At 40.8% G+C, this 23,889-nt stretch overlaps 1 protein-coding gene across 1 annotated transcript in view; it reads left to right on the forward strand.

The window, feature by feature from the left end:
* The first annotated feature begins 15,527 nt into the window (after positions 1–15,527).
* The window catches only part of LOC143989066 (cytochrome P450 2K4-like), a 133,230-nt gene continuing 124,868 nt past the window's right edge, over positions 15,528–23,889 (forward strand). The window contains exon 1 of the mRNA XM_077489078.1: positions 15,528–15,611. The gene's annotated coding sequence lies outside the window, so the exon portion shown is untranslated. The remainder of the gene's footprint in view (positions 15,612–23,889) is intronic.

Consider the following 23,889-nt stretch of genomic DNA (forward strand, 5'->3'; position numbering starts at 1 on the left):
ATTTAAAGAGGGACATCCCCACATGGTGGTACTGTGGATGCAAGGAACAGGCGTCACATCCTAATTGAAAACAACTTGGAAAATTAGACTCTAGATGGACTTTTTAGGTGCCTTTTGTGGTGCCTAAAAAGTCCACCTAAAGTCTACTTCTGTACCATGTACTTGTATGAGAAAGTATCCTGTTATATTTATATTGCTTCCTTCATGTGAAATCCCTGCTGTTCCTGCTAGTCCCTGTGCTTTCCTATTGAAAACTGACCACACTAAGCAGAAGAGCACACGGTAATCAGTTCCCTAGCTATGCTGGGAACTCAGTGTACTCTCCTCCTCTGATCAGACATGTCCTGACATGCCCCCCTGCACAGCCATTCACTGGGAAGCTAAGTGTGCTGCTGCTTCTCCTCCCCAGCTCTTATGCAGCTGAGAACAGAGGCTATGTGATCCCTTATAAAAAAGGGAAAATATATATTTATAATTTTTTTTATATCTATACAAAAATGTCTTTCATTTAATCTCAATTTGAAACTGAATGGGATGTTTTACAAGGGGATCATTTACAATCACTTTAAAGAGGTTGTAAACCCTCACATATACCCAGTGAACAGCCTCAGGTGATAGGCTAGTTCTTTGTGTGCCACTCAGGCTTCGTGAGGAGGGGGGTATGCAAACCAGTGCATTTGCATCTTCTGCTCAGAGTGCTGGCAGGGGACGGAGCCTGCCCTGACTCCTGTAATAGCATGAAAGGAAGAGGGGTGGCTCCTTAATGCCGCACATCTAGAGAATCCTATGGAGGTGGATGGAGTAGACTCCGAGTCCAGGCTGAGGTTGCCACTCCACCTCAGTAGGATTCCTTCCAAGAACAAGGCGATTCACAGAGTTAAAATAAATCCTCCTACATAGGTTTTACTTGTTTATCTGCAGTATCCTGCTCTGTAAACCCTTTCAAAAGTTCAGATCATTTAAAAAATCTTTCTTCATCTGTCAGCAGCACAGAAGAAGGGGTGGAGAGACTGCAGTTACAGTGTGTGAGCTGATTGGAGGAAAGGAACACACGCCCCTTCACACAGCAGAGGAACTGTGTTATAGATAGACAAGCTCCGTTCTGATCTCTCCCGCCCCCCTCCCTATCAACACAAATTTATGTCATGTGTCGGGAAAACTTGTCAGAAGTGACTCAGGGGCGATTTAAGTAAACACTACAGATATATGTGCTTTGCTCAAATTCCATGATTTGCAACCGAAGACAAAAAAAAAATAAAGAAAAAAAAACATAAATACCACATTAAAAAAGGCATTCAGTTTAAATGTAAAAATAAAAAAAAGAACTATGCAATGGGCTTTTTTGGGGAACAACCTCAACAATAGCACAAGTTATTTATATAAAGGACCCCAATACAGTATTGCTGCATGACCCATGTAAGAGGGGATTCAGTAAATTACTATAATACTAGGGTGGAATTTTCAGTTGTGATTTGGCTTTGTTTGATTGGGCTGTGTTTTTTTTTATATTTTGTATGCTCTAGACCAGTACCTATGCACATGAAATAGATGTACACACGCTTTATAATTTATTATAATAATATGATATGATATGATATATGATATGATATATGACATGATATGATATAATATAAAATATAATATAATTTAATGTATTATTTTTGCAATAACAAACTTAAGTGAGTTATGCAGTTATATAAGTAGGATATCCCAATGGGCATTTTTTGTATATTTATAGGGGCATGCATTGGTTATTAATAAATGCAGAGACTTTTGCCCAATGTGAAACTTACAATTTCTGTTCTTTATCAGATTTGTTAGTGCACAGCAGATATTTCATCAATCATTGGTGGAGATGCCAAACTAATTGGCGCCCTCTTGTGTTCATTCCTTTTTTTTTTTACATGTAGTTTTGTTGGGTTGAACACTGATAATATAGAGGGAAGCACAATTGGGATTCACTGATATTCATCTCTTTTTCCGTAGTTGGGTCTTTTGTACCCTTCCTGTGGTTAACAAGCTGACACCTTGAGTTTATCATTGAGGCGCACATACACTACTGTGCAAACATTTTAGATAGGTGTGAAGAAATGATGTACAGTAGGAATGATTTCAAATATATATTTCAATGTTTATTTTTATCAATTTACAAAATGCAAAGTTAGCAAAGAGAAGAAAAAACTAACTCAAATCAATATTTGCTGTGACTACCATTTGTCTTTGGATTTTGTAGGATTAGAGTCGTGTGTGATTAACCAATTATACCAAGCAAGTGCTAATGATCATCAAATTCTTATGTAAGTTGAAACACGGTCATTAACGGAAACAGAAACAGCGGTGTAGGAGGTTTAAAACTGGGCGAGGAACAGCCAAACACTGCTACTAAGGTGAGGTTGTGGAAGACATGTTTCATGTCACAGGTCATACACCATGACAAGACTGAGCACAGCAACAACACGGAAATTACTGCATTAGCAAGGTCTCTCCCAGCCAGATTTCAAAGCAAATTGGGGTTTTAAGATGTGCTTTTCATACTCCTTTGAAGAAGCAAAGGAAACGGACAACGCTAAGGACTGTAGATGCAGGGAAACCTAATGCAGCAGATGAAAGACACATCTTGCTTATTTCACTTTGACATCAAAAGATGCCCAGCAATGCCAACAGCACAGAACTGATGGCATAGTGATCACTTGGTCCTCCGGCTGAGTACCAAGAGTCACAATTCGCGTTCTGCACACTGCTAGCCCGGAAGAGGCAGGATAAGGGAAATGTATGTGATCCTGCTTGCCACCCTGCTGCAGTAAATGTACTGTGGTCAGATGGCAAGTGGTTAAAGCAACATGAGACAACAGAGTTCCAAAGATGCCTGTTGGAACTTTAAGTGCATCTATTAACCACTTCAGCCCCAGAAGCTTTACCCCTTTCCTGACCAAGCCCTTTTGTGCGATATGGCAATGCGTCGCTTTAATCGTCATGCGACGTTGTACCCAAACATAATTGACGTCCTTTTTTCTTACAAATAGAGCTTTCTTTTGGTGGTATTTGATCACCTCTGTGGTTTATATATTTTGCACTATAAACAATAAAAAGAGTGAAATTTTGAAAAAAAAGCTATATTTTTTACTTTTTGCTATAATAAATATCTCCCAAAAATATATAGAAAAACTAATTTCTTCCACAGTTTAGGCCAATATGTATTCTTGAACATATTTTGGTTAAAAAAATAAAATAAATTGCAATAAGCGTATATAAATTGGTTTGCACAAAAGTTATCCCTACAAAATAGGGGATAGATTTATGGCATTTTTATTAATATATATATATTTTTTTTTGTAATGGTGGCGATCTGCAACTTTTATCATGACTGCAACATTGCAGCGGACAGATCGGACACTTTTGACACTATGTTGGGACCATTGGCATTTATACAGCCATCAGTGCTAGAAAATGCACAATTACTGTGTAAATGTCACTGGCAGGGAAGGGGTTAACCACTAGGGGGCCCGTAAGGGGTTAACTGTGTTCCTTCAGCATGTTCTAACTGTAGGGGGGGGTGGGCTCACTAGAACATAACAGAGATCACTGCTCCCAATCAGTGGGAGCAGTAGATTCCTGTCATGTTGCTAGGCAGAACAGGGAAATGCCTTGTTTACATAGGCATCGCCCTGTTCTAAATCTAATAAAATATTAGTGTGCTAAAATCAAACCTACTTAATCAAATCAACAACAAATATCAATGTGTCTATATTTCATATAGATTCACAATGATCCGCTATACTCACAAAACCAGTTGGTTACATAAGCCTCAGATAGAGCGTCAGTATAATCTGATGCTCTATCTGAGGCTTATGTAATTAACTGGTTTCGTGAGTAGGATTAATAGAAACAGTAGCAGTATCCCGTGTTACAGTAATACGCTATTGTGGGGTCTCTTCTCTTTGCATATCCGCGTATGGTGGAGTGATCTTCAGTTAAAGCGGAAGAAAAATATCATAACAGTGATAAGAATGTGTGGACAGGATGGGACTGATTGTGGCAGAGAAAAATAAATATACTATTCCTTTCAGAACGTATACGAAGATGCCAAGAGATCAGCGCACTATGTTATGATGTTTTGAAAGTTTTTAAGAGACTGGTGAAGTAATTCTACTTGTTATTGGAAGCACGGTCATTCATATTGATTGTTATAGCCTTGGTTTATTAATCTTTGGCTATACAATTTTGATGGAAAAAGTAATATAAGGACGCTTTTATCTCTTTGGGTTTATCAAAAGAGTCAAGACCCCAAAGAGCATTTATGAGGTCAGTTGCTGATATTGGACAGAAAGACAATATTTCAATTCGTCCCAAGGATGTTCAATAGGATTTTGGTCAAGACGAGGTTCAAGTTCTACCACACAAAACTCATCCTACAATTTCTTTATAGAAAAATTTATACATGCCTTTTCGCAAACTTAAAACGTGCCATTTTGTTTCTTGCTGAAAGTAAGGGCTTTCTTCTGGCCACTCTGCCATAAAGCCTGACTATATGGAGTGTATGGCTTATTGTCGTCCTATGAACAGATACCCCAGTCTTCTCAACAATATTGTCCCTTACTTGTAACTTGGTCTTCATGGCAGTGTTAGGTTAGTGGTGCCTTAGGTGTTGGCTATGTGTACAGGGGCGCATTCTTGTTGATAGAGAAAAGGCTCTTCCCCAAACAAATGTCTAAAATGTCTTTATATCAGTGGCGGCCAGTGGTATATATATTTTTTTCGGGGGGGGGGGGGCAGCAAACAGCCAGCCACACCCCAGTACCAGTCGGGTCATCTGCACCTCCCCTCCCCGGTTGGTCGGTCACTTGGCTACAACACTTACCTTGGGCTTCCCTCTGGGTGACCTGTGTCTCCTTGCGTCTCCTCCCTCTCCTCCCAGTGGCCAGCATAGCTTCTCCTCTGGCTTCCCTCGAGCTTCCATTCAGGCGATGCGTCTCCTCTCCTTATGTCTCCTCCCTCCTCCTCCTATTGGCCAAAGCAGCTTCTCCTTTCAGCCAATTGGGAAACAGGTCTCAGACCAGCTTCCTGATTGGCCAGGACAAGAATTGTTGCTCTGCTCTGCCCGAGTCCACCCTATGTTGTTTTAAATCTCCCTTTATTATTTTCTTTATAATTATAAAACATACAAAACATCCATCAACATACCTAACATCCATCAACTACTACACATTTCTCCAGCATAAAAAAAAAAAAAAAAAAAACAACAAAAAAATATAATATAAATCACCCATCAACCATCATCCCTCCCACCTACCCCAACATTCCTCACTTCCTCACTTACAAATATTCTTTCAGATTCCCTGAGGTACAAAACTCCTCCCATTTTTTCCAATACTTTGAGATCGGATTCTCCACATATCCTTCTTCTCTTATTTGCTTCTCCATATAGTGTATTTCACTCATTTCACATTTCCACTCTATTATTAATGGAGCATTTTCCTTTTTCCATTTTCGCGCTATTACAACTTTTGCAGCTGTAGTCATACAGTGCAAAAACTCTATCTCTTTCTGTGTTAATGATTTAGGTGTAAGAGAGAATAGTACTATAATTATATCCATCTTTATCCTTGTACCTGTCACTCGCTGATATATTTCTGTTATCTTACCCCAAAAATCTCTTATCTTGTAACAGCTATACCATATGTGTTCTAGAGTACCCTTTTCTATTTTACATCTCCAACAGGTTTCAGGGTTCCTTTTATTTATTCTATTCATTACTACTGGGCTTCTATACCATCTTATTGCAACTTTATAGTTTTTTTCTTGATACTTGATTGCTACCGATAGTTTATGTATTCTTCCATATATCCCTTCCCATTCCTTCTCTGTCAACACGTTCCCTGTTTCCTCCTCCCATTTTTTCACTGCTGCTATTTTTTTAATATCACCAAAAGGGAGTAATAGATTGTATATCTTAGAAAGTTTTTTTTTTCGCTTTATCCTTATTTAATGCTATTTGCTCAAATACAGTTAATTGTCTATTAATACTTATCATTAATGGATCTATATATGTTTTCAACTGAGAGTATTGTAGCCATTTATTATTATATTCGTGTCCCATTTCCTGAAACGTTGGCATTTTCCCATCTATCAGGATTTGTATTATTCGCTCATGCTCCTCCATATTCCATTTAAGAAATGTTTTGCTTTTTAGTGCTGGTCTAAATTCGGGATTGGGAAATAATGGGGTCATAGGGCCACTCAACGAGGAGAGATTTCCTTTTTTTGTTATATCATCCCAAATTTTTAATGTTGTTTTTACAAAAATGGGTAACTCCTTTTCTTCTGGTCTTAAATTAGATTTTATCCATGGTTGATGTTTTATTCTAGCCCCTATTATATCTTCTTCTAACTTTACCCATTGTTTATTTTTTGCATTATGCTGCCAATCTATAATTCTCATTATTGACGCTGCTTGAAGGTATTTGGAGAAATCAGGCATTGCCAGTCCTCCATTTTTTTTTGCTCTTATTAATACTTCTCTTCCTATTCTAGGAACCTTATGCGACCATATAAAACTTTCTGCAGCTTCTCTTAAATCCTTCATAATCTTTCTTGATGGTATAATAGGGACAGTTTGAAAAATATATAGCATAATTGGTAGTATCACCATCTTTAGAATATTTATTTTTCCTAACCAGGAATAAGTTATTTTATCATATTTTCCTAAAAGTTTTTTTACCTTATAAATTGCTTTATTATAGTTCATGTCCTGTAGAAGCTTTAAGTCACTTGGAATATATATTCCATGATACCTAATCGCCTCTTGCTTCCATTTAAATGGGAAATCATTTTGTATTATCTTTTGCATTCCTTCTTCCAATGAGATGTTCATTAATTCAGATTTATCATAATTAACTTTAAAATTGCTCAATTGCCCACATTTTTCCAGTTCTTTTATTATATTTGGTATTGTAATTATAGGGTTAGTTATATATAATAAAAGATCATCTGCATATGCAACCATCTTATATTCTTTACCTTTGACCTCTATCCCTTGATATCCTTATTTCCCCTTATAGCTTCCATAAGGTGTTCCATTATCATAACGTACAAAAGTGGGGATAAGGGACACCCCTGTCTAGTCCCATTTGATACCTTTATATAATCTGACAACATCCCATTTGTCCTAACTTTAGCTCTTGAATTTTTATATAATGCAGTGATCCTATCTAGCATTTTAGGTCCCATTCCTATTTGCCTCAATACTTCCTCCAAGAATTGCCATCCCATCCTATCGAATGCCTTCTCGGCATCTATAGCCAGAAGGCAGGCAGGGATGGCATTTCTTTGAGCGTATTCCATCAGTGTGCATGTCTTGATGATATTATCCCTTGTTTCCCTACCCTTCATAAAACCCGTTTGGTCCAGATTTATATGATCTGATATAATCTCTGTTATTCGTCTCGCTATTATCTTAGAGTATACTCTTATATCTATGTTTGTCAAAGATATAGGTCTATAGTTATTACAAATTGATTGATCCTTTTCAGGCTTTAATATTAATACAATATGGGCCTCCGTGCTCTGTACTGCAAATAGCTGTGTTTTAGAGATAGAATTATGTTTTCTTAAGAATAGGCGTGAATAAACCCTTAAATGTCTTATAGAATCTAGCGGTATACCCATCCGGGCCTGGACTCTTTCCCAGTGCAAGTTCTGCGATTGCATGCTCTATTTCTTCTATTGAGATTTCACGCTCCAGATCCTCAAGTTTTTCTCTTGAGAACATGGGTACCGCTGTTTCCCTTATATAGTTTCGTATCGCCTCACCCTTATTCCCTTTCTCCTTATATTCCTGATTTTCTTTTATATTATATAGCTTGGAGTAATAAGTATGAAAAGTTTCAGATATTTCCGCTGGGTCATATGTCATTTCCCCATTTGGTTTTACAATTTTTTCTATATAACTTAAGGGTTGCTGCTTTTTTAATGTTCGGGCCAACACTTTCCCTGATTTATTTCCAAACTTATACCACTGTGTTCTATTTTTGTCTCTTATCTGTAGGGACTCTTCATCAAGCATTGATTGCATTTCCATTTGTTTTTCCTTTAATCTTATTCTATCATACGGTTTCATACTCCTCTTGTGTATCCCCTCTAATTCTCTAATCTCTGTTTCCAGTTGAGATTTTTTTAGTGTTTTTTCTTTTTTTCTTCTTGCTCCATGCTTGATGAATATTCCCCTCAATACACATTTTAATGTTTCCCATTGAATTGGGAATGATGTTTCATCTCCTTCATGAGTTATTAAAAATTATTTTATAGCTTGTTGTATCTCTACCTCACATTTGTTATCTTTGATTAGATTATCATTCAATCTCCATATCCCACTACTTTTCTTTGTCGCAATTACTGCCAACTCTAGATATATTGAGGCGTGGTCTGACCATAGAAATCCCCCTATCTCTGATATTGGCTTCATTATTAAACCTTCCTTATTTACAAAAAAATAATCTAATCTGTGGTATGAGTTGTGAATATTTGAATAGTATGTATAATTCTTCTCCATTTGATGTTGGGCCCTCCATATATCAGTTACCTGGTATTTTCTCAAGACATTTTTAAATTCCTTTATTTTAATATTATTCTTTTTTTTTTTTGCATATTAATATTTGTAGTGTCCCTTTTTATATCCATCAAGAAGTTAAAATTGCCTCCCACAATTACTATTCCCTCAGCTTTCTCCATTGCGTCTGATAGGGCTTTTATTCCAGTCTCTATTTGCCCATAATTAGGAAGGTACAAATTTATTATTGTAAATATTTTTCCATACAGCTTAAGTTTTATTATTAATGACCTCCCATCCTTACCTTCATATTTTTGTATTATTTGGACTGGTATATCCCTATGAAACACCTTTTGATTTAGAGTAAGGAAATGTATCATGTATCCACACACTATAATTTCTATTATTTATTTTGGGTATGTGATCTGAGCGAAAGTGTGTTTCTTGAAATAGCACTATATCAATTTCCTGTTTATGCATAAAATGTAATATTTGATTTCTTTTAGAGGGGAAGTTTAGACCTCTTACATTAAAGGAGCAAAACCTTACATTTCCCATAAAGAAAGAAAAAAAACAAAAACAAAAAAAAACACGCAAACACTTACTATAATAGCACAATTAGCACTTAATACCTTCCAATCTACTTCCTTATCCTACCCAATCCGTTACCACTCACTCGCCTTAGAATTTACACCCACAAATACTCCAGACCACCCCTTTGACACCTCTTATCCCCTAATTATTGACTATACTAGTCTATCTTACCATAGGTAAGGTCCCTATTGAGGGGGTATCTGATACTGCTGATCTAACTTTACTACCATTCGGCCGTTGCATGCTATTTTTTCATTCCTATTCATATTATTCTCTTTTTCTATAAACATCTATTTGCCTTATCATTTATTTACACATCTTCCATCTTACCACCAAGCTTTGAACTATTTTTACCCCTTCCAACTATAATGATGAGACCATAGGAAAATAGATCAGGGGAGAGAGGGATAGGGTGGAGAGTAGGGAAGAGGGCGAGAGAGAAAAAAAAAAGGGAGGGGGAAATATTACACACCCTATACTAAGTGTTTAGTTAAGGTTAGACATACCATTACATATCTAACAGATCCAAGCTGTGCATTAACCTCCTATATCGATTGTGTTTTTTAACCCTATATTACCATAACAAACCCCATATTGTATATATTTAATAATCTTGTTAATAAATTCATTTTTGCTATTAAAGCCTGTGACACACCAAATATAATACATCCATTCAATTTAGTGACTCTTTCTTACCTTTCCAACTTACTTCCATTTACCCAATACCATTATACCACCCTACATCACCTCCCTCCCAACACCTATCCTCACCACCCCTTCCACCCTTTACCCACCTATACCCAACCTCCACCCCCCAATCCACTCCCCTTCCCTTCCACCTCAGCCACCACCTCCCTCCTATCTCCTTCTATTAAAATCCTTAGGCCAGTCTAGTATTTTCACTTCTGGAAGCTGCAGTTTCTTCTGAAAGTCCTCTAAATCAGCCATTTCTCTAAATATTACAGTCTGTCCTTCATGCTAAACCTGTAGCTGAAAGGGAAATTTCCATCTATATTGCTTGTTTTTAATCCTTAACTGCTCCAACAATGGTTTCAGAGCCCTTCTTTTATCCAATGTTAGTTTAGATAAGTCCTGAAAAAAAAGCAAATTTGATCCTTCATACTGTATATGATTATTTTTCCGTACTGCCGCCATGATCTTCTCCTTAGTTTGAGGATAGTGAAGTTTACATATCACATCTCTAGGCGTATTGACATCACCTTTCCTTGGTGCCATAGCCCGGTGCACTCTATCAGTTAATATTTCTGCTTTTGATAAGTCCTGCAATATATTACTAAAGATCCTTTGAATAATTTCCGGGAGCATTTCTGAAGTCACACTTTCCTTTAAGCCTCTTATTCTTATATTATTCCTTCTACTCCTGTTTTCTTGCTAATCCATTGTACTTACTGCTTGCTTTAAATCCTTTTCTTGCTCTTGCATTTTTTCCTTCACCTGCTTTAGTTCCTTCTTCAGGCTTTCCATTCTTATATTCATACCTTCTATTTTACCATGCGTTTCCAACGCAATTGTTTTTGTCTCTTGGATTTCTGTTTTATACGCTTTCTCCATCCTCTGCACATAGTGGTCCATATCTGCCCTTGTGGGTAAGGAGGTTATATAAGTTTTAATATCCCATTCTTCCTTCTCCTTCTTCTCCTTTTTATCATCTATTTCCATATCCAGGATATCTATGGAGGAGCTTTTTCTGGGATGATCTACCATTTCTTCTCCTGATATACCAGATACTAAAGATGATTCCACAGAGTTTATTACCTCCTGAGATAACTGTGATGAATGTGTAATATGTGATGTTTGCATCGATATTTGAGGCTGTAGTTGTTGAAAAAACTCCTTAATATGAGTGGTTTGTGTGGCTTGAGCCTCTGTATTGCTTTTACCTTTACTGTCCTTTTTATTCCCTCCAGAGCAAAGTGGTTTATTACCCTTTTTAGGTGCCATTATTTATATATATATATATTTTATTTTTATTTATTTTTTCCCGTTTATCACTGTTTATGCTCCAAATCAAAACCACTCATATAATATTCAAAAGCATCCACTGAAGATAGCTGAAAAAAAAAATGCAATTTAATCGCTAGTAATCGCAGATATAGAGGTTGCTTACAGATTATTGGCAGCGAATTTCAAGCTTCATGGGGATATGCCAAAAATGCCAAAATCATGCAGTCACTCAGCCCCCCCTGAGCCTTCGGTGATATCACCTTATGCAAAATTGCATCACAGTTTGTGCTCTAACTGGAGACTTCCCATATACTATTCAGAAGCATCCAGCGATAGCAGATGAAAATAGAATGCAGTTTAGTCCCCAATATTCACAGGTATATAGGCTGTTCACAAACTATTGGCTGTGATTTTTGAGCTTCAGAGAAAAAAAACGCCTAAAATAACAGAGCCATATAGTCACTCAGCCCCCCCTGAGCTTTTAGCGGTATCTCCTTATTCAAGATTGCTTTTCCTTTTACTTTTTTACTTTATTTACTTCCTTTTACTTTATTGCCTTACTAACCTTGAACAGTGTCCATAAAGTGGTGCTCGGCATCATGTTTTGCTCGTTCAGCTTTACTTTCTCCTATCTCCTTTCACCATCCAGCACCGTTCTTTTTCGTATCCCTCCAGAGGTTCTCGAGCTCTCCCGAGGTTCCCTGAGATCTTCCGGGGTCTCCCAATCTCTGCCGTCCTCCGCCCGACTCCTCTGTGACACTTCCGAAGGCTTCCGAAGGGAGGATCACATCTGTCGGCTCCGTCTCTTAAACCTTAGACAGGGACCGGCGCTCAGATCCACTCCCTCCCCCAGCCTCTCTCAGCTTCAGTCTGCTGGTCTGGCGGCGCAGGGATCGGCACTCCACGGGTTCCTCCAATCCACCAGACGGGCAACTCCAAAGCACAGAGCTCCACGGGCTCACCACCTCCTCACTACGACCATCCACTCAGCCACAGGTGAAAAGTGATATCCCTTGTGCAGCTCGGTAATTTGCTGTATTACCAATCTCTGATTGAGTCCTTCCAGGGAGATTTCATATGCGGCTCAGAGTCCCCCAAACATATCTTCTCCAGAGATCTCCGTCAGCTTAACTTCTGTGTAGATATTAATATATAAGCTCCAAAATCTCTCTATGCAACAGCACAGGCACCAGCAGCAGCAGCAGCGTCCTGCATCAGCGTGTCAGCATGCCGACCTCATGGAGCTCACCTAGTCAGCAGCTCCTCCCCCCTCCATCAGGTGTCTGTTTAGAAAGTTTGGAGACCCTATTTTGAAGCCTATTAGAGTCCCTGGCTCTAATCACGTGATTCAACCCCCCCTCAACCCCCCATTGGAATCCATGCATCCGGCGCCCTGCATGTAGATAGGGGCCAGATGCATTTATAGGGGAGGCGGCACCTGTACGCTCCTTATGGGTGGGCCGACAGTGCTTTGTATGCAGTAGCATTAACAGCACCCTTCACTGCAAATACCTGAACTTAAAGGGATGTCTGTAACATAAGATATAAAAAAATTGATATAAAATGTGGTATGATAGCATGTTCTCCTATTTCAAGGATATTATAGATATTTTGTTTCAGGGACTCTTTTTTTTGGCCACATAGTATGATAGGCTGGTATACAAACATTATTAACCATATAGTATATTAACACACATTATCAACCATATAGTATACTTGCAAATTTACAGAAATACACAGAAAATAGAATGCATGAGGAAATACAATGTGTATAAAAAAAACTAAGACATTTTTTTGTATTAATGGTAAACCTATAAAACAATCTGACAATAGTGTTCTATAAATGTTATCCCATCCTCTGTATATGCGTTATAGGTTGGTTTATCTTCCTTAGCAGAAGGATTATGTAACTGTAATAGGGAAAAGGTGAGACGGTCACAGTCAGTAGAGGAAAGGTAGAATAAAAGGTAACAAAATAAAGTGAGTCATTAACCATGCTTATGGACTAAAGGTAAAACATGCGGGTTATAGTTTACACAAAACCATGGAATGTTTAGTCAGTATTCCTATTACAGCATAGATATACAGAAATAGCATGTCTTAAAGGACCTGTAATTTTATTTTTAGAGAAACATGTTTCTTTTTTCTTTTTCTTTTTTTAAATAACAAACATGCCATACTTACCTGGTCTGTGCAATGGTTTTTCACAGAGGAGCCCTCTCCTCCTCTTGGGTTCCCCACCAGCACTCCTGGTCCCTCCCTTCTGCCGAGTGCCCCCATAGCAAGCAGTTTACTATGGGGCACCCAAGCAGGCTCACTCCCGAGCTGTTGCTCCATGTGTCCATTCAAAAATGTAGTGTGGCTCGGCCCTGTCTTCTTTCTCCTCATTGGCTCACTGCCTGTGAATGACAGTAGTGGCAGCCAATGGCACCCTTGTGCACATTGCTGGATTGAGATGAGGCTCAGGCAAGTATTAGGGGGGCTAGGGGGGGTGCAGCTGCACACAGAAGGTTTTTTTGCAGGAAAGTAGAAAACCTTGAGCCTTTACAACCAGCTATTCCAAAGTCAAATTTTTATTTTACCACAATACATTTTCTGATAGCAGCTTGTTTAACATGACAGATCCATGATCCAAGATCCCTAAAAGGTGACTGAAGAATCTTTGCAGTGTCACCCCTAATAGTATTAGTGATATAAGATATAACACTTACTTTATTCATAAATCCAGAAGGCTGCTGGTACTCTCCTCTTTTCTCTGACACTCTGAGATGTAGGTGGGCATTTATCTTCCTTATATACTCTGCAGGACTGTTGGTCACAGTGTGACCACCAGACGGGGCGACACAAAAATGAACTTTGGGGGGCCTGTGGATATGTGTACAGGAAGCCTGCTTCAGAAAGGAATAAGGTAAGTATTACACCTCACTCCTCTACCCATAGACTTAACAAGTATTTAACCAGTTGTGGCCCATCCATTAGGGGCACACAGGTGCCGGTCCCCCCGTCCAGGGGCAGTTTATAAGAATAAAACTAAATTGTAATTTAATGGTGGACTATAATAAACAGATAGACGTATTAATTGAGAGGTTCATAGAGAAGGGTTACCTAAGAAATGGGTTGGAACACATTAGGGACAAAGTAGGAAAATTACATAGGGAACAATTACTGGTAAGTAGAAAGGCCCCCCACAAGGAAAACAAAATAACTTTTATTACAGGAAAATCAGCATAATGGGGTATTCTGTTATGAACATGTTCATTTCTTTTTCTGAAAAAATACTCGTCACAACACCTCTCCCCAACAAAGATGAATGTAAGTGTTGGAATCAGAAAGCTGTCGAATAGCCTCATTCCAACAGTATAAGTCTCAGTGGCCATAAACACCACTAAACCTCCTTTATCAGCATTTCTAATCACAAACACTGTCATTGTCATTCAAAGCTCTAAAAGCCTTTTTCTCTTCACCAGGAAGATTATCAGACAAACATTTAATGGGAGACTTTTTTGCTAGATTAATCAAGTCCCTCTCAACCAATCTTTGAAAAGTATCCATATCCTTGCCTCGTGAATTTATGGGATAAAAATCTGATCTTATCTTAAATGATATACCAACATCAGATGGTTTTTGTTCATCAGGGCAAGAGATTGGATTTGACTGCCAAATCCAATAAATCCCTGAATGCACATACTTCTGAAAAAAGGCATGGAGAAGAAGGGGAAGAGGGGGAAGGAAGAGGGGAAGAGGGTGAAGGAGGAGACCAGGGAAGATACGAGGGCTGAGACAAAAAAGAAGAAGCAAACTCACCCACCACCATGTCACCACAAACAGGAGAAGAGGAAACCGGAGCATCAGCACATTCTCCATAGTAATGCTTTCTTAATGTCAGAGAATGGGCCAGTTTATTGACATCTAAAATTTGTGCCATAAAGATCAAACTGTTTTATTGGGCAAAAATGTAATCCTTGTGACAAAAGAGACACTTCAGTATCCTTCATGGTCCTTTTAGACAAATTCAGAACATTAGTAGGTGAAGGTAATGACCAGGGGCGGGCTGGGCCAGGGGGCAGGGATGCATTTTCCCCCCAGGCTGCTCTCTAAATCCCCGTAAAAAGGCCGATGTGCTGCCAGCTGAGAACTGAACATGTGCAGTTGGCAGAGTGTTACTACTGAGGGAGGCTGGCAGGGCTGGATAACAGCCCAGAAGCATGCAGGAACGTTAGCGCTGTGATTGGACATCTGTCATGTCACAGTGCTGTTCCCTGCTTCTGAGCTGACAGTCTGTGTCCATTCCATTCAGACTGAGCACAGCCGAATAGAAGAGGGTGGATCCGCTCCGCCTCCTCCAGCCCCCTCTCTCACTGTGCCCGCCCACACTCCGGGCAGCCTGTGTGCTGCGTCTGTGAATCGGACGTGTGGGCGGGAACATTCAAACTGAGATCCGTCGGTGATCTGTATGGGAAGCTCTGGAAGCTGATAACCGAGCCTTCTGCCTGCTGAGTCCTTCCAAGTGAGTGAGCAGTGACCGGCCTCTCCCTTCTCTCTCCCAAAATCCTCTTCCCCTCTCTCTCTGCAGATAAGGAGGTTTCTTTCAGCAGCATGTGCAGTACCTGCTCCTATGTACTATAATGTGAGCTCACACTGGTCTGCTGCAGTGTTGGTCATCTCATGGTCTTCCTGCATGTCCCATAGACTATTAGTTTGCACATTTTTGCTGCATTTTCTGAAAGTGCACAAAAACGGCTGCATCTTTGGTGTGCTATAAAAAAAATGCAGCAAAAACGCACAACCTAAAATAAGCCTATGGGACTGCGGCTAAGGAAAACTGTGTGCATAAACACTGCGGCCAAACTGCAGCACATCAGTGTGCGATGAAAGGCTTGTACACACTTGCAGCAGGCACTGCCACTCCACTGAAAAGTGATCAATGCCCAGGTCACTTTTGCTAATGCTCAGCAGCTCCAACCAGAGCTGTCAGCTTTTTTTTTTTTTTTGTTCAACTCACTGGATTGAGAAAAAAAACAATAGTGGTGTGTACAAGGCTTTACTATGTTGATAAAGGAATCAAGCAATTTTCTTGAGGAGTGGTCTCTCTGTGCGGACAATTTTGAGCGATGTCTCTCTCTGTCTGGTGCAAACTAAAAAATACTGAAAAATAGCCTCACTCTGCTATTAAATGCAGCCTCGCTGTGCCCCATCAAATGTAGCCAATGTTACCCCCATCGGCATTTAACCAGCACCCCACCTCGCCCGCTGTCTGACCGGCACTTACCTCATCTGGGTGGCAGGTCAGGCAGCGAGTGATGGCTGGGAGCTGTGGGACAGGCAGCGGCTCCTGTGTTCTCTATGCTTATGCCATGCTTTTCCTCCTGCTAGACATCCAATAGGAGCGCCTGTCCTTTCAGCCAATCAGGTGACGGATATCAGACCCTCTCTTCCTGATTGGCAGAGAGGCAGTTCAGTGTTAGAAAAGCAAATATTAATTTGCTTTTCTAACACGCCTGGGTGGGCTCTGAGCACAATGATCTGCGCTCTGAGTCCACCCTATTTTGAAGCATATTAGACCCTATGGTCAAGCTGCCTAAGGTGAGGTTGGGAGAAGTGAATGAATTAGAACATACGTGTGTCATGGGAGCATGAGCCAGCAGCAGAGGAGGAGATCACATCCTTAAATCTCAGCCAGGGTTCATGCTGGAACTTGTAGTACCTTACTTTTTGGGATGTAACACCCCAAAAGTGAAGGACTACAGGGCACAGCATGAACACGTGGGATCTAAGGGGACACATCCTTAGATCTCAGGGGTTAATGCTGGGACTTGTAGTTTGTCTAGTTGCGGGTGGGGGGCAGGTCCTCGGCTCTGAGGGATTCATACAGGGACTTGCTTGCGGTTTAGTTCCTAGAGGCCATGGTAGTACAAGTCCCCCACAGGCCCTGGAGGGCCACATTGTCCTCCCTGCACCCCCCACCTTTGCGATCATGAAAAACCTCAGAGACTGTTTTCCCGATCCACCATTTTGCCACCACCGGTTCTATGGGCCACTTGACTGGACTTGCCCCCCAGGCCTAAGGCTGCCAGCCCTCCCCTGGTAATGACGGTTTCGTAAATGATATCTGTTTTATCTGATTTAAGTTAGGTATGCCATCTCCCTGACTTCCAGATGCCTCCGGCGATGAATCAGAATTGGTAATAGCTAAAGTCTCGTTTACTGATTCCAATTCAGAGAAGCCGACTCATTTTTTTGTACGATTCCGACGTGACCGATTGTATATAGTTTTTTTTACATGAATATACAGTGTTATTTTCATAATCCATTCTGTCTCTATGCATCTTTTCTTGTTTCCCCACCATAACATCCCTTTCTAATTTGTCGAGCTTACAATTTAATCTTTCATCAAATTCTATGAATCTGTGATCTGTGTGCATCCGTCAGATCTTTCTGGATGTTGGCTATATCGCTCTGTAAACGTTCCAAGTCCTTTGTTTTAGAATCAATAATAAGTCTTATAAGTTTAAAAGAGCATGTAGATAGCATATCCGTCCATTCAGTTTTCAGATCTTCATTAAATAAATCAAAAGTGGGGAATTTTTTAATGCGCAGGCCCCAAGGTATGTGTTCCAAGGAAAGATATTCATTGAGCGTCTTTATGTCCCAAAAGGCTCAAATCTCTTTGGCCATAAGATTTTCCACCTTCCGAAATGATTGTTGTAAGAATATTCCACTCTCATCTTGTGATTGTATGATGGGTTGATCCCGCTCAGATCGGAGTAGGTTATCTGATGGAGCAGTGAGAGTCCTACTAAAAGCAATATCTGATGCCGTGGGATTTGGCTGTGATTCTTTCATAATAATTGTAGACGTTCAGGGGAGCCAATTCTGAATGGTACAGAATGGTAATCTAAAATGGTTGAAGAACTTCCTAAACCAAGGGTCACTTCCTGTCTGAGAAATTTACATAACTAGAGATAAAACTGCTACAGACTTTGACCACTAGATGGCAGTGGTAAACTACTCATTCCCTATAAGTAACTATAACTAAATTAGCCTGTAAAGGCAGCACACTCCCTGTCTGATATAATACATTATATCACTACTCATATATATCTACTGTACAGGGAAACACACACAAATAAGAAAATACATTCCTGTCTAGAACTGGTAACATAAACTAAAACACGAGTCCTCAATATCAGTGTCTCTTCGCTATGGCACTTAAAGCTGGTAGCCCACATGAAGAAATAGTTTTGTCCATAAACCCATCTCCTCACTAGACCAAACTATCTCCAATGCCAATTGTAATCCACAGCATGAATTTTAACTCATCATGATGAATCTCACGTTTGAAAGACGTCAGTGACAAGCTCTAAGTTATGTATTGTGTCAACAACATAACAGAAATACCTTTTCAAAGGAAAACAATAAAATCCAAAACTGGTCTGGGGTACACTTTAACAGTCTCTTGCTTCATCACTTTGACTTCAACCTTTCTGACATTGCCATCTTTACTTGGCAACGTATTTGTGACAATTCCCCTAGGCCAGTTGTTTCTGCTTTCTTGACTATCTTTCAACAACACATCTCCAACTTTAACATTGGGACTAGTCTTAGCCCATTTCCTGCGACTTTGTAAGGTAAACAGGTAATCTCTCCTCTATCTCTTCCAAAATGTATCAGCTAGACACTGGACTTGTTTCCATTGCTTTACATGAAGTTCTGTTGTACTAAAGTCTGCACGAGGAGCCGACTAAGAGTCTACCTTTTGGGTCAAGAGCATAGCAGGAGTAAGAACTGTTAGATTATCTGGATCTGTAGATAGTGGTACCAATGGTCTTGCAGTAATGATGGCCATAACTTCATATTCTTGCCTGAAATATGTATGTTGTACAGAAGAATTTATGACTGTCTTGGCTTGTGAAAGTTCTTCTAAACTGATTCTTTCATGGAAAACTCCCCAGCTTCCGGGTTGATCATCGGTTTTCTTCTGGAAGCTTTTCACAACATGAATTGGTCTTGCTATAACACTGCTTAGTCTATTCCACTTGGAAAATCTTTCGAAACAATGCAGCTGCAGTCTAGTGTCAAAGGCTTTAGTAATGAAGTTTACTACTTCTGACTTAATTTCAGGATCAGCTCCAGGTTCCACTAAAGGGTAAACATTGGTGTCATCAGAATTATTTACAATGGTCTGATACAGAAAAGGTGGACCAGAAAACCATATAGAGTTACCGAAGGCAAGCTATCCATGTAGGCCTGGTATCTAGGGATGAGCTTCGAGTTCGAGTCGAACTCATGTTCGACTCGAACATTGCCTGTTCGCCTGTTCAGCGAACAGTGAACAATTTGGGCTGTTCGCAGCAAATTCGAAAAGCCGGAACACCCTATACAAGTCTATGGGAGGAATCTAAAGTGCTCATTTTAAAGGGTAATATGCAGGTTACTGTCCTAAAAAGTGTTTGGGGACCCGGGTCCTGCCCCAGGGGACATGGATCAATGCAAAAAGAAGTTTTAAAAACTGCCGTTTTTTTAGGAGCAGTGATTTTAATAATGATTAAAGTGAAACAATAAAAGTGTAATATTCCTTTAAATTTCGTAGCTGGGGGATATCTATAGTATGCCTGTGAAGGGGCGCATGTTTCTGGTGCTTAGAACTGTCCCTGCACAAAGTGTCATTTGTGCAGGAAAAAAAGTCTTTTAAAATCACTTGCGGCTAAATTGTCGGCTCCCGTAATACAGAGAACACTCAATGAGTGTTCTCTGTATTAGCTGACAATTCATTCATTCATTGATAAAAAAAAAAAAGCGTGGGGGTTCCCCTGAATTCAATTACCAGGCCCTTCAGGTCTGACATGGATATTAAGGGGAACCCCGTGTCAAATTTTTAAAAAAAATTGACGTGGGGGTCCCCCTAAATATCCATACCAGACCCTTCAGGTCTGATATGGATATTAAGGGGAACCCCACATCAAATAAAAAAAAAAATTGACGTGGTGGTCCCCCTAAAAATCCATACCAGACCCTTTATCCGAGCACGCAACCTGGCAGGCCGCAGGAAAAGAGGGGGGGACGAGAAAGCGCCCCCCCCCCTCCATCCTGAACCGTACCAGGCCACATACCCTCAACATTGGGAGGATGCTTTGGGGGTCTGTGACCCCTCAAAGCACCTTGTCCCCATGTTGATGAGGACAAGGGCCTCATCCTCACAACCCTGGCCGGTGGTTGTGAGGGTCTGCGGGCGGGGGGCTTATCAGAATCTGGAAGCCCCCTTTAACAAGGGGACCCCCAGATCCCGGCCCCCCCCGTTTGAAATGATAAGGGGGTACAAAAGTACCCCTACCATTTCACAAAGAAAGTGTCAAAATGGTTAAATAAGACAAACACACTTTTGAAAAATTCCTTTATTAAAAATAAAAAAATAAAAAAAAGATTCCAGCGGTGCTAATCCACTCTTGCTATCCAGCGACGGATCTCCGGGGTCCAGCGATGGATGATCACATCCAGCGACGGGGGATCTCTCAGTCCAGCGCTGTCCATACATCCGTCTTCTGTCTCCACTCCGGAGACACTGCAGAGAGCCCAGCGCTGACGTTTCTTATATTAGGAGGGCGGGGCCACCCGTCACCTGACCCCACCCCTCTGATGCTGGAGAGGGAAGCCAGGGGTTCCCCAGTGACGTGTGGGTGACCCCATCCCCTCTGATGTAACGCACGTTTCCGTTACATCAGAGGGGGCGGGGTCACCCATACATCACTGGGGAACCCCTGGCTCCCTTCACCAGCGTAAGAGGGGGCGGGTTCAGGTGACGAGTGGCCCCGCCCTCCTAATATAAGAAACGTCAGCGCTGGGATCTCCGCAGTCTCCGCAGTGGAGACAGAAGAAGGATGTATGGACAGCGCTGGACTGAGAGATCCCCCGTCGCTGGATATGATCATTCATCGCTGGACCCCGGAGATCCGTCGCTGGATAGCAAGAGTGGATTAGCACCGCTGGAATCTTTTTTTTTTTTTTTTTTTTTTAATAAAGGAATTTTTCAAAAGTGTGTTTGTCTTATTTAACCATTTTGACACTTTCTTTGTGAAATGGTAGGGGTACTTTTGTACCCCCTTACCATTTAAAACAGGGGGGGGCCGGGATCTGGGGGTCCCCTTGTTAAAGGGGGCTTCCAGATTCTGATAAGCCCCCCGCCCGCAGACCCTCACAACCACCGGCCAGGGTTGTGAGGATGAGGCCCTTGTCCTCATCAACATGGGGACAAGGTGCTTTGAGGGGTCACAGACCCCCAAAGCATCCTCCCAATGTTGAGTGTATGTGGCCTGGTACGGTTCAGGAGGGAGGGGGGGCCGCTCTCTCGTCTCCCCCTCTTTTCCTGCGGCCTGCCAGGTTGCGTGCTCGGATAAAGGGTCTGGTATGGATTTTTAGGGGGACCCCCACCCCACGTAAAAAAAAAATTTTAATTTGACACGGGGTTCCCCTTAATATCCATGCCAGACCTGAAGGGCCTGGTAATTGAATTTAGGGGAACCCCCACGCTTTTTTTTTTTTTTTTTATCAATGAATGAATGAATTGTCGGCTAATACAGAGAACACTCATTGAGTGCTCTCTGTATTACGGGAGCCGACAATTTAGCCGTAAGTGATTTTAAAAGACTTTTTTTCCTGCACAAATGACACTTTGTGCAGGGACAGTTCTAAGCACCAGAAACATGTGCCCCTTCACAGGCATACTATAGATACCCCCCAGCTACGAAATTTAAAGGAATATTACACTTTTATTGTTTCACTTTAATCATTATTAAAATCACTGCTCCTGAAAAAACTGCAGTTTTTAAAACTTTTTTTTGCATTGATCCATGTCCCCTGGAGCAGGACCCAGGTCCCCAAACACTTTTTAGGACAGTAACTTGCATATTACCCTTTAACATGAGCACTTTAGATTGTGAACGTTCGAGTCCCATAGACTTTAATAGGGTTCTAAAGTTCACACGAAGTTTAGGTCTGTTCGCAGGTTCTGGTGCGAACCGAACAGGGGGGTGTTCGGCTCATCCCTACTGGTATCATAATCTGCAGGATTTTGTTCTGAGGGCACATAGAACCATTGCTCTGGACAGGTTGCTTGTCTGATCCTATTCACCCGATTGGAAACATATAAGAAGAATCTCTTTGTAGTGTTACAGATATAGCCTAAGACTGTTTTACTGTCTGTAAAGAATTTCATCTAGGCTTAGGTCCATCCCGTCTCTCACTAGCTCATACAGTTCAACCGCTAGTACAGCTGCACATAACTCTAGGTGTGGAATTGTATGTGCCAGCCTAGGACTCAGTTTGGATCTTCCCATAACAAATCCAACATGATAGACATTGTCTGCATTGTTTACCTTCAAGTAAGCAACTGTACCTATTGCAGTAATAGATGCATCTGAAAAAATGTGCAGTTCTCTTTTGCAGGCTTGTGAAAATGAAACAGTACCATAACATCTGGGTATTTTTTAAACATTGTAAGGCTTGTAAAGACTCTGTCCATTGGACTCACTCATGGAGTCTCTCTTGTGGAAATAAGGCATCCCACTCACTTTCTCCACTTGACAGTTCACGAACTAAGGCCTTACCTTTTATGGTGACAGGTGCTACAAACCCGAGAGGATCGTAGAGACTGTTCAGTGGATAGAATTCCTCTTCTCATGAATGGCTTTTCTACTGAAGAAACCTGAAAAACAAAACAGTCTTTCTCTATATCCCAGCTTAGGCCTAAACTCTTCTGTAAATGAAGGGTGTCTGTTCCCAGGCAAAGGTCTTTAGCTCAGTGTTCCGCAGTGAAAGCTTCCATGACTTGTTTGCTGTTAGAGGCTATCTTATGTAGTCGTAAATTAGACTCTGCCAGCATTTGTTTTGCTTTGTTGAGAATGTTGATTGCCCCTTCAGGTGTGCTAGCTGAAGCAAGTCCATCATCTACATAGGAATGTCTCATCACAAGGTGTTTGGCATCTTGACCATAATGTTCTGCGCCTTTCTGGGCAGCTTTGCGCCTGCAGTATATGGCAACAGCAGGAGGGAGGGCTGTTACCAAAAACATGCACCCTCATTCTATATTCTGTCACCTATTTATCTGTGTTGATATCCTTGTACCACAGGAAATGCAGGTAATCACGATGGTCCTCTCTCACTAGAAAACAATAAAATATCCCCTGTGAAAGCAACAGGTTCTTCCCTGAGGCGTAAGAGGACACCCAGAAGTGTGTTGTTTAGATCTGGGCCACTCAGCAGAACATAATTTAATGAAACACCTTCATGTTGAGCACTGGAATCGAGCACAATTATTATTTGGTGTGGCTTGTGTGGATGGTAAACGCCAAACATTGGCAGATACCAGTGTTCTTTACCTTCATCTAGTGATGGTGCTACTTCAGTATGATTGTTGTCAAGCATCCTTTTGATGAACTCTGTAAAGTCTTTTTTCACGTCAGGTTTTCTTTGCAAAGTTTTTTGTAGTGCATTCAGGCGCTTCATGGCTTGCTCTCTGTTACTAGGTAAATAACACCTGGGTGTGCGAAAAGGTAAAGGAGTTACCCAATTGTTTTCATCTTGAAAACTCTCTTTATCCATGATATTGAGAAAGGCTTGATCATCTATGGACATTGCTTGTTTGTCATCATCTTTTGTTCTCTGGAACACTAAGTTCCCTAAAGTGTCAGTCTTCATGCCACTACTAATGTCTCTATTGTAATTAGGAGAGTCACAGTATGGTTTTAAGGTTTAACAACAAAGCTGTTCTGACATCGACTAAGAAGGGACGT

Source organism: Lithobates pipiens, unplaced genomic scaffold (assembly GCF_037356315.1).
Source record: "Lithobates pipiens isolate NorthernLeopardFrog02 unplaced genomic scaffold, aLitPip1_a1.2 Scaffold_18, whole genome shotgun sequence".
Classification (NCBI taxonomy): domain Eukaryota; kingdom Metazoa; phylum Chordata; class Amphibia; order Anura; family Ranidae; genus Lithobates; species Lithobates pipiens.